General features: G+C 46.2%; 1 protein-coding gene across 5 annotated transcripts in view; it reads right to left on the bottom strand.

Moving 5' to 3' along the window:
* LOC103751981 (sedoheptulokinase) overlaps positions 1-11,010 on the bottom strand; it is a 70,290-nt gene that overhangs the window by 31,822 nt on the left and 27,458 nt on the right. The window lies entirely within an intron of this gene.

Here is an 11,010-nt window from a genome sequence, read left to right on the forward strand (position 1 = left end):
TCCATTCATCTGTTGAGGAGTATCTGGGCTAGTTCTGTGTCCTGACTCCTACAACAAGTACAGCAATAAAGAGATGCATGGGTGTCTCCGTGCTATGCTGACAGATTCCTGTGTGAACTCCACAGGAATTTGGGTTTCTCCTTAGAAACAGTCCCCTCGTCTTTGTCATTTGTATGGCCATCTCTAACCCACTAGCTTTAACTTGGTCTGGTCACAGGAGCTCCTAGCCTGTCAACATTCTGGCCTTATGAGCCAACTTGCTTGGGCCCAGAGTTTGTCTTTTATCCCCTTGTGGTAGTCCTTACCTGTTTCATCACCAGCAGGGACAAGCCACAACTCATAAAGACCCATGGGGGTCATGTTCTGTCTAACCACGTAGGCCAGAGCAAAGTCCACAATGGGCTTGGTTGACACTGCTCTAGAGTCATGTCCTTCACCTCCAAGGTGGCTTCTGACTCCCATGAAACACATGCCATGAGCATGCCACTTTGTTAGCAGGGCCCTTGGGTGCTAGCAGTACCTTTGCAGTACAGAGTCCTGTACATGCTCTTAGGCCTGCAGGGGTCCTGGCCCTCCTCTTCCCCAGAAACTCCTTCTCTGTTCCCATAGCTCTACCTTCTTGTCATCCTTCCTGTATAAACAGGGGTCCCCCAGTAGCCAGTCCTCTCCCGTGTCCCCAAGTTCCATCCCTGAACCCTGAATCCCTGAATTTGCAGATGGAGACAGCAAACCCTTCTCTCAGCTTACCTCAGTATAGTCTCAGCTCTGCCTGCATTCAGCATCCCCAAACTCCTTCTCTGTTCCCATAGCTCTACCTTCTTGTCATCCTTCCTGTATAAACAGGGGTCCCCCAGTAGCCAGTCCTCTCCCGTGTCCCCAAGTTCCATCCCTGAACCCTGAATCCCTGAATTTGCAGATGGAGACAGCAAACCCTTCTCTCAGCTTACCTCAGTATAGTCTCAGCTCTGCCTGCATTCAGCATCCCCTGAGTGTCCTGTGACTGTAAGGAACCCACTTTCCGGACCCCAAATTTGATGTTCTGTGCCATCCTCAGCTTCTCCTCTGTCTGGGCTGTGTTTCTAGGCTTCCCATTCATCCCTCCTTCCACCTGGCACCCCCTTCTCATCTGAAGGGCCAGATGTGCCTCCTCACCCCCACCCCCTGATCACCAGTCAGCCTGGTCATTTCCCCAGCCTCTCAGAGGTCCCCACTGCTGAACAATGCCCCAGCCCTCAGCTGTGTACCTTGAGCCCATAGCCCATCCCCGCTCCTGCTGGGGCCCATTTTCTATCATCGTGCACCCCCTTTCCAGCCATACTTATCACACCTGCCTCCACACTCCTCCTCTGCCCTCATTCTGCTCAAGCTGCTTGTACCTTCCATCTTGTCAACCCACTTAGCCCATCTTAAGGTGCCAGGTGAGACCTGTAAATATCAAGATTCCACCATTCAACCCTTACCTCCCCAGGTCCTCCTGTCAAAGGCTCAGCCTAAAGTGCTTACCTCCAAACTCCTACAGAAAGCTTGACCCAAACACTTCCTATGGAGAGTGGAGCTATGGTCACAGTGACAACAGTAATAAGTCAGGGATGCTTAGTGACGACATAGAATGTGTTACACATACCATCTCATTGGACTCTCAGAAGAGTTTCATGAGCTAAGTATGATTTCTATGTTGTGTGGTGCATGTGTGTGGTGCATGCACATGAATGTGTGTTTGCAGAAGCCAGAGCAGGCCATCAGGTGCCTTCTTCCATCGGACTCCATCTTATTGCCTTGAGACAGTCTCATACTGAACTAGAAGCTCATTGCTTCTGAAGGATTGGCTGACCAATGAGCACCCAAGATCTGCTGGTTTCTGCCTTCTCCCGCCCCCAGTGCTGGGATTACAGACACATGCAACCATGCTTGACTTTTCTCTCTTTTTTTGGTCTTTTTGAGACAGAGTCTCCCTGTAGCCCCAGCTGACCTGGAACTCGCTATGTAGACCAGGCTGGCCTCGAAATCACAGAGATCTGCTTGCCTCTGCCTCCCAAGTGCTGGGATTAAAAGCGTGCGCAACCCAGCCATGCTCGACTTTTTATATGGATGTTGGGAATTCCAATTCAAGTCTTCATGCTTTCAGAGCAAGTGCTGCTACACCCAAGCCAGCACTCTAGCCCACTCAGTATGATTTTGTCCCCCATCTTATAGACACAGAATAAAGTATAGACAGGGCATGTGGCCTGCCAAAGGACAGACAACTGAATGGTCTCCTCTGGAGTTTCCTAATGCTGAGGTTGAGACTGCACTTCTCTGGCTTTTGTCACTTGCTTCTCAGATTTTAAAGAGCCCAGGACAAGAGAAGCTCTTGCGCCCAACATCCTTCAGTGAACCTGCACTGTATCTTGCCCAAAAGCAGCAGGCGTGAACTGAATTTGTGTGACTTTATCTGAGCAGCTGCTGAGCACAGTGGCATGGACAAGTCCTACATTGGGGCATCACAGCAATTGGTGAGGTTTTCTGAGTCATAATTTGTAACATGATGTTCTTGGATCTCATCTATGTGATGTACCCATTAAAATTCCTGGAAGTCAAGTATGTTTTAATGGCTTCTGGGGACAGGTGCTTCTGTAAGCTCGAGCTTGATGGGGAAAAGATGCATCACCAGAAAGTGGTTAGATGGCAAACAAGCAGCTAGCAAGCTAAAAAGTGGTTGGGCCTAATCAGGCATGAGATGCTAAAAGCCAGTGAGGTCAACAAAGTCCACAAGGTTCTCTTTTATTGCTGCCACCAGGGGGCACATTGACCTAAGCTGAGCTCTTGACCCTGGCCATAGGAGTCAAACTGCTTCTTTTAGTCAACTAGTTTCTCTCAGATTTTGGTTTGTTGTTTTTGTTGGTTGTCTGTCTGTCTGTCTGTCTGTCTGTCTAGGATCTGACTATGTAGCCCTAACTAGCCTGGAACTTACATTGATTCTCCTGCTTCTGCCTCCCCAGTGCTAGGATTGCAGGCATGAGCCACCGCTCCTGGCTCTTTTTCTCAGATTTGAGGCTAGACTGGCAAAGCTAGAAACTAGCAAATTCTCATGTACTCTAAAGCAAAGCTTTTTTTTATATATGTATGAGTGCATGCTGGATAGCTTTAGTGTCAACTTGACACACCTGGGTTGAAGGAGCCTCAATTGGGGAATTACTTCCATTGGACTAGCCTGTGGCCATGTCTGGGGGGCATCTTCTCGATTATTGAGTGATGTGGGAGGGCCCAACCCACTATGAGTGGTGCCAACCCTGGGCAGGTGGGCCTATGTTGTATAAGAAAGCAGGCTGAGCAGGGGCCAGGGGAGCAAGTCAGTAAGCAGTGCTTCCCCATGGCCTGTATTCCAGCTCCTGCCTCCAGGTTCCTGCCCTGAGTTCCTACCTTGGGCTCTCTGATGAACTGTGACCCGGGAGACATAAGACAAATAAACCCTTTCCGCCCCAACTTGGTAGTGGTCAGAGTATTTTGTCTCAGCAATAAAGAAACAAACTACGACCGTGTGTTTTTGCCTGCATGTATATAAATGCACCCATGCATACAATGCCCTCATAGAACAGAAGAGGATCCTTTGGAACTAGAGTTAGGGATAGCCGTTAACCACCATGTGGGTGCTAGGAACCAAACTCTGGTCCCCTGCAAGAGCAGCCAGTGCTCTTAACCCCTGAGCCATCTCTCCAGCACCAAAGCAAAGCTTCTTATACTGTGGATTGCAACTCTATGTGTGGTCACATAACTGAATATGGGTGTATGAAAAAACTGTCAACAGTAAAAAGCTTTTAAATTCTCAATGACCAAATATTAATTCAAGATTAATACTAAATCTGAGATTTCTGGTGATGCTTGCCTGCAAATGTCACATTACATAGCTTCACTGCAGGCTTAGTTGTGACACATAACAGCCACACTTCCCACTGTGCATGTGCTGTTATGCCACACAGTGCCAGTAAGCTCAGCCTGAAATACCTTAGCTCTGAGTCATGTTTATAACTGCAGGGTTTTTACTGTACATACAAAGTTTTCTGCCCTTATAAAAATATAATGGTTTGAATAGCCAGGCATAGCACTCGGGAGGCAGAGGCAGGCAGATCTCTGTGAGTTCAAGGCCAGCCTGGTCTACATAGTGAGTTCCAGGACGGCTGGGGCTACAGGGAGACCCTGTCTCAAAAAGACCAAAAAAAGAAAATAATAATAATAATGGTTTCAGGCTGGAGAGATGGTTCAGCAGTTAAGAGCACTGACTGCTCTTGCAGAGGACCTGGGTTCGATTCTCAGCATTCACATGGTTGCTAACAACCATCTGTAACTCCAGTTCCAGGGGATCCAACACCCTCTTCTGACTTCTGCAGGCATTGGTGAGACACAGGTGCACTTATATGCATGCAGGGCATATACCCATACATATAAAAATAAAAATAATAAAAAATATATGTATACATATATGTATATAATGGTTCATGGTTAGAGAGACAGCTCAGTGGTTAAGAACACTTGCTGCTCTTGCAGAGGACCCAGGTTCTGTTCCTAGTACCGGTAGCAAGCAGCTCACAACTGTCTGTAATGCTGGTTCCAGGGGTTCTGATACCCTCTTCTGGCCACCCAGGCACCTGTATGCACATCGTGTACGTACAAATAAACAGGCACACACACACATATACACATAAATAAAAATAAATTATATATATGACAACTTAAGAAGACAAAGACTTTTAATACTTTTCCTAATATCATTTCTTAGCATGTAAGTAGCAAATCAGTTGGACTGGGTTGTGTTAGGCAAACCAATACATCTATCTCATTAGTATTCTAATTTGTTTTTGTTTTTAATAAAAGGAAAATATGCCAGGAGTGATGCTGCATACTTTTGATCCCTGCACTCCACTCAGGAGGCAGAGGCTAGCAGAGATAGAGGCTACATAGTGAGTTCCTGGTCTACATAGTGAGTTCCAGACCAGTTTGAGCTACAGGGAGACCCATCTCAAAAAACAAACAAACAAAAATAAGTAAATAAATGGAATATATATACCAAAGAATTGTTTTAAACAAATTTATTTATGATTTGTTATCAGAAAATACCTGATCTGTATACCTGGGGTCATATAAAACTTTCTCAGGAAAAAAGAAATCACAGGTGAAAAAATTTAGGCAGCCCTGCTTTAAAGGATTGATTACCAAAACCAGGAGCTATCTACCTAGGTTGCCAGGACAGCCAGGTAGAAGTGAGTGGTGCCAATCTCAGTCCCAGGGAGCCGTTAAAGTGCTGGGACAAGTGTTGTAGCCTGCCCAAGCACAGCGACCATTCCACATGTCTCATAAAATGTCTCATATTGGGACCGAACTTGACTTTTCTGTTTTTCTTCCCCGATTTTAAATGGTTCCAGATTCAGATGGCAAACAACAAACCTGGAAGAAAACTACTTTCCCTCCTGCATTCTCTGTGCATCATCTGGGTGCCCACATGAGTCTAAAAGAGCAAGTCCACTAAAGGGCAAGTCCAGGAGTCAGTGTCCCCCATAAACGGAAAGAACTGACCATCAGAGCTGGAAGAATGAAGCACCCACCCAGCACAGAAGACTGGACCCTGCTCTGCAGAGCTGTTCCATCCAGAGCAGCCCAGAGGAAAGAGGGCAGCTGGAGCGTGGGTGTGGATGGAGAGTGGAGTGGCACCAAAGGGGCCCAACTGTGCCCGATGCTGCCTGGACTTGAGCTGGGAACAGTACCTGTGTGGCTACTTCATCCTCAAAACAGGCAAGCGCTCCTCGCCTGCAGGCTGGGGCTAGTTCTGGAGACAGGATGCTGACAGCGAACAGCCTTAGACAGGCTGGAAGAATTAGTGTTCTCAGAACCACAGCTGCTGACCGCTGAGCTACATCCGGCCATTAGCTTGAAGTTGTGACTAATTGTTTTTTAATGAAAAAAAAAAAAAACAAGATTTGCTTAATGTTTCATGAGTCAGGCCAGCAAGCATCTCTATAATAAGACTATCTTGATGCCAAAGATTCGGCCTGATATGTCTCACCTTCTAATTTTTCTTAAATTGGGGTAGATTTTTACATTTTAACATATGTTTAATGAGCTAGACATTACTTCTTTCTAAAACATTTTCTTGGTTAAGCCTCTAGTGCCTCTTTTAATTATTAGTTTCTTGGAAATTAAGAAGTATAGTAGGGGCTAGAGAGATGGCTCAGCGGTTAAGAGCACTGACTGCTCTTGCAGAGGACCCAGGTTCGATTCCCAGCACCCACATGGCAGCTACGATCATCCTTAACTCCAATTCCAGGGAAATCCAAAGCCCTCTTCTGACCTCCGAGGCATTTGCACATCATGGGTGCACTCACATACATGCAGGCAATACACTCATACACATAAAATAAAAAATAAAATATTTTTAAGTATGGTAAAGTTTTTTAAAGAATAACTATTAAAGCATCTACTTGTGTCAACAAATAGAGAAGACCTGACGTATAATGACTGTAAAATAATCCATCATCTGAGTGTATGAGAATGTTCTCAATGAAATGCTGCCCCTTGGCATTAAAAAAAAAATTGGGGGCTAGAGAGATAGCTCAGCAGTTAAGAATACTGGTTGTTCTTGCAGAAGACCCGGATTTGAATCCCAGCACCCACATGGCAGCTAATAGCTGTAACTTAAGTTCCAGGGGACCCGATGGCCTCTTCTGTCCTCCACCAGCATTGCACGACACAGGTGCACTTACCTACATTCAGGCAATACACTCGTACACATAAAGTAAAAATAATAAATAAAATATTTAAAAATAAATTAATTAATATTAAAAATTTTTAAAAAGACTTGGATGGCCAGTTGCCTGTGACTGAGACAAAGGGCAGGCGGAATACTTGCCATGTGCTTTAAGAATCCCACAGCAAGCCAGACGTGGTGGCGCACGCCTTTAATCCCAGCACTTGGGAGGCAGAGGCAGGCGGGTCTCTGTGAGTTCAAGGCCAGCCTGGTCTACATAGTGAGTTCCAGGACAGCTGGGACTACAGGGAGACCCTGTCTCAAAAAAACAAAAAAAAAAAAAAAAAAAAAGAATCCCACAGCAGTGCAGGAGGGTGGATAAGATGCCACAGACAAGCTTGCTCACATCAGGCAGGACCCGCAGCAAGCACTGAACAAGGGCAAGATCCCAGCTGCAGCTGGAAATCCCGTGGCAGATGTGCCACCAGGGAGACTCCATGCAGCAAGCACATGGCCTTTAGGTAGGGCCATAGACCACATGTAAGATTCTGCCTTGCTAGAACATTCCAAATATAGGCATCAACCCAATTAAGATGGGAGAATAGAGCAAAGAACATAGGGCCCTGTCTTCAGGAACTTCCAGTCTCTTGAGAAAGGAAGCAAAGTAGAAAACATGAAAGCCACAGGAACAGTATGTAGAGGTAGTCAACAGCCAAGAGCAGGGTGTGCTGTAGGGAATGGGGAACTGGCTGGATGGGCTGGAGTTTATAACAATTAATTAAATTAAATTATTAATTAATGTTTATAACAAGGGATCTTGCCCCTTGTTCAGTGCTTGCTGCAGGTCCTACCTGATGTGAGCAAGCCTATCTGTGGCATCTTCACCCTGTCTCTACCCTGTGTGGAACCTGGATGCCCACATTTCTCCAGGCCATTTTACAGTCTCCTCTCTGGGGCAGCTGCTTTCTATAGTAGCCACCCTCCCATCCAATGTCCACATGGTCAGCTGAGTCCTCCAGCCCAGAAAGCCCCTGCCTTCTAAACCTCACTAATCTCAGGAGAGCACGTTAGCCTCATCCAATATGCTTTTCAGTCTGACAAACACTTCCTACCATGACTCCTGTGGCATCCTTTCATTTGCCCTCTGGCCAAGTAACTCCAGACCCTGGATGTGTCAACACTTTAATATGAACATATTCATACAGCCTGACCCCTCTCCCTAGAACTCAAAAGAAGGTGAGCTCTCAGGGGTTAGACTCCTAGCTTTATGAGCTCCAGCAAGTTACTTAGTTTTTTGTATGTCAGTTTCTCTATCTGTGAAATGAGGATAAAAATATTCACCTTCTAGAACTCTTGTAAAAATTAAATGTCAAATAAGCAGAATTTAGATCTGTTCTCAGTACACAATAGGTACTCAAAAATGTTAACTATTGAAATGTAAAATTTGGTTGAATGTCACCAATTGGAGAATGAATTCCTCCCCCTTCTGAATATGAAGATAACTGTCACCATGCTCATCCCCTAGTGATAGAAATTCAACACGTGGCAGTTCCTGGCAGGATTCCCAGCTCCCACTGGTGCTCCAAAGTGAGACTGGTCTGGTCTATGTCAGGACTAATGCAGACTTGTTAAACATCATTGCTATTGTGGCTGAATGGTCACGATGAACTAAGGTCTGCTGTGGTAACAAACATCCCCCAAAGATCAATGGCTTCAGATATCACATAGGTTTCTTTCTCACTTATACTTGTATTCCTTGCTGGCTGGTAAAGGCTCAACACCATGCTATTCCACTCAGGGACCGAGGAGGACAAAATCTGCACTTTCTGGCACACCACCAGTCACACGGGCAAAGGGAAGGGAGTGTGGCAAAGGCTTCTATTCAGAACAGACACACTTCTGTTCACATTTCCCCAGTCAAAGCAAATCAGATGAGGAGCACAACTCTACCAGATGCTCCTAAGACCAGGACATTAGTGTCAAATCTCATGCTAGCAGCAGCCTAATTCATCATCTGAGGAATAAACTTGCCTTTAACATGTCCTGACACCCTGTAGCAACAAGGGCCAAAGTAGTGAGTGGTTTGTGACTTCAGGCCAGAGAAAGGAGCCTTGGCATCTCTGCCCAAGCCTATCCCCACTAACGATCTAGGTGCAAGGGAAGCAGCAGCAGGACACTCAGTTAATAACCTTGGGCTCTATGGCTCAGCCCTTGGGGATGAAGTAGACACGTGGCCTGTAAAGCGGACACAGTTCCAGTGCTGTGCTGGTCGCACGACTTCAAGGGAACCCATCTAGATCTTAATCTCTTTTATTACATTTACTTATTTATTTGGAGGATGGGTCCTGGGATGTGCCACAGTGCACATCAGAGGATGATTTGCTGAAATCAGTACTTTTCTTCCACCATGTGGGTCCTGGCGATTGAACTCTGGCTGTCAGGCTCGGCATTAGGTCTCTTTACCCACTGAGCCATCTTGCCAGCCCTAGAGCTCAATCTTTATTTACACACCATCCACAGCCTTCTGAAACTATAAGGCTGGCTGCCTCCCTAAAGGCCTAGGACCATACTCTTTAAACAGATAGGGGTACTAGGGGTCCCTCTGCCTTTCCTCCCCTCTCATAAAGGCCTTCTTCAAAGGCTGCAACATGACTGTCTCAACTCCCCTAGCTGAGAGAAACTTGTCTAAGATGTGCATCCTTGTCTTGGTGAACACTGGGATCCTTTACTATAGGACAACCTAAGAGGGACCTCGCAGCTATCCAGTAACATATGATCTTCCCCAAAGAGACAGGTGTGTGCCTATCAAAGGAACAAGATTCTGGGAGATGGAGAGATGGCTCAGCATTTAAGAGCACTAGCTGCTCCTGCAGAAGACCCAAGTTTGAATCCCATCTCCCACATAGTGGCTAACAACCATCCCTAACTCCAGTTCCAGGGGATCTGACATCCAGTTCTAATCTCCACAGGCACTGCATGACATGGGTGCACTTACACACATGCAGGCATAACACTCATATACATAAAAAAATAAAAATAAATAGCTGGGCATGGTGGCACACACCTTTAATCCCAGCACTTGAGAGGCAGAGGCAGGTGGAGCTCTGTGAGTTCAAGGCCAGCCTGGTCTACATAGTGAGTTCCAGGACAGCTAGGGCTACAGGGAGACCCTATCTCAAAAACATCAAAAATAAATAAGTAAATAATAACTTTTTTAAAGAACAAGATTCTAGAACAATGAGCTTTATTTAGTATCTGAAATGCAACCTGCATCACGAAGCAAATTCATCACAGGGGTTCCCACAATCACACAGTTTATAAAGCAACATGTACAAGAGACATGACTGTGCTTCCCAAAGTAGACACGTGGCCTGAAAAGCGGACAGAGAGTTCCAGTGCTGTGCTGGTCGCAGGGCTTAAAGGGAACCCATCTAGATCTTCATCTCTTTTATTACATTTACTTATTTATTTGGAGGATGGGGGCTGGGATGTGCCACAGTGCACATATGGAGGTCAGAGGACAACTTGCTGAAATCAGTACTTTTCTTCCACCATGTGGGTCTTGGGGATTAAACTCAGGTACCCCTGAGGTTTGGGTCCTTTGGGGGTCTAAGAGTAGGCACAGCAATGGTGACCATCTCCTGATAGCCACTGTAAGGTCATCCTTTCCAATGGTGGGAAGACTGCTGATGCTCTGATCCCTACATGCATGCCACTTGAATAGGATGTTTCCACTGAGCCAGGAACACTACAGGTCAGCAAGGAAGAAAATGGTGGGGCCTATGGAATAAGTTTCTCTCATGAAACCGGCCACCACTTGTGGCAGAGGGAGAAAACATGTCCATGGAAAGGGGTCCTGCTGAAGCCTGTTGACAGCCTGACAATGGTGTGCCAGAATGACATTATAGTCACAACTTTGGTATGCTTTGCTGGTCATGCCGCCTGCTTCTCCTTCTCTGGGATGTGCCTTCAAGCCTGTTCTGCTGGGAAGGCTTAGCGTAGTCCTGGTGCAGCAAACTTTCCTGGGGACAAGTGCACATGGCAAGGAGATCAGCACAGGCCTCCACCTCCTCCTCCAAGCCAGCCTGCTCCAGGATGCTTAGATCTTGCCAGCGAACAGCCATAGCTGAGACAAGACTGGGCGAGGGGCCTCCAGACACTTGTTACAATCTGGTAAGAAAGATTTTTCCAACAATGCATCTGACTTGAAGTTCAACCTTGTGTCTCTAAAATCAAAAACTGGGCATGAAGTAGGGTCTTTACTTAGTTGGATCCATTGGCTACCAAATTTTTTT

This window comes from Nannospalax galili, unplaced genomic scaffold, assembly GCF_000622305.1.
Source record: "Nannospalax galili isolate Female #2095 unplaced genomic scaffold, S.galili_v1.0 scaffold888, whole genome shotgun sequence".
Lineage (NCBI taxonomy): Eukaryota > Metazoa > Chordata > Mammalia > Rodentia > Spalacidae > Nannospalax > Nannospalax galili.